Source organism: Sapajus apella, unplaced genomic scaffold, assembly GCF_009761245.1.
Source record: "Sapajus apella isolate SASKATOON/1434 unplaced genomic scaffold, GSC_monkey_1.0 scaffold70, whole genome shotgun sequence".
Lineage (NCBI taxonomy): Eukaryota > Metazoa > Chordata > Mammalia > Primates > Cebidae > Sapajus > Sapajus apella.
The window spans coordinates 176,669-177,737 of record NW_022437010.1 but is presented as its reverse complement, the minus strand read 5'-3'; the positions used below and the strand labels follow the sequence as shown (position 1 = coordinate 177,737).

The window sequence follows — 1,069 nt, the reverse complement described above, 5'->3', positions numbered from 1 at the left end:
AAGGAGTGGCAGTTAAGAACTGAGCTGTGGGCCAAAAACCTTTTTAATATTTCTATATGACTGTAACTCTGTAAGGGGACAGAGCTGAGATCAGCAATGTCTTCTGAGTGCTGCATGAAACTGCCATCCTTGGGCTCCCTTTAGCACTGGTTGCTAGAAGCATAGCACATGGGTTTGAGAAAGAACTCAAAGGATCGGTAAAGAGACAGAGACTCAGCATCCAGGGAAAAGGGGGAGAGAAGAGGCCAAATAACCTCCAGGCAGGAGGCCAATTTCTGTGCTGACTAGTTTATAGTTTCCCCTTTGGCCTTCGTGAGGCTCGTGATGCAGTTAAAATGATCAGTAACATTTTCATGAAGTAGTACTTTTCCGTATGCGTGTTGTCAGGCCCGACGGCCTCTTCCATCCTTGTCAAGGGGAGTGCTAACCTTCTCTCCTTTCATATAACACGAAGTAGTCCTTTTCCATGCAGAGACATTTGGAGCTGTGCTGGAAAGTCAGAGGCTGTAGGAGGCACAGTGCATGAGAAGATCTCAGTGACAACTCTGTCTCCCTACTCCCTAAAATCTGGAACTTAAGGGAACCCCAAATAACGTGGAGAGAAGCATGTCAAGTGTAGCTGCGACAGAGCATGGATTTTCTTGACTTCTTTTTATTTCAGAAGGGGGTCTCTTACCTTGCCCTCTTCTTGCATGAGTTCTGTCTATGGAAATGTGTTCATATTCATCTCCTTTTACCTTGAAATAGACCCAATTGAAATGGCAACTGCTGGATCTGGCCTGGTCAGAGGAAATGGCTTTAATAGTCTTTTTTTCACTTTGGATTTTAAAAACAAGAAAATGAACCCTGCTGTCGCTGAGGCCCCTCAAATATTACCCTTCAAGGCTATTTTCCATTACTCAGTGAAAAAGGAATGGAAATGTATTTTGTTAGTAAAGGAAGATTGATGAGATCTTAAACTCTGTTTGCAGATTTGTAATAGTCTTCCAAAATTCCCTGTGCTCAAAGTAAAATTATGGTTTCCTTCCCTGTGACCTGTTTTGATAGAATCATAGAAGGTCATGGCTGG

The 1,069-nt window shown here is 43.1% G+C and overlaps 1 pseudogene; it reads right to left on the bottom strand.

Moving 5' to 3' along the window:
* Nucleotides 1–331: 331 nt before the first annotated feature.
* Nucleotides 332–450, bottom strand: LOC116531407 (annotated as a pseudogene).
* Nucleotides 451–1,069: the final 619 nt, after the last annotated feature.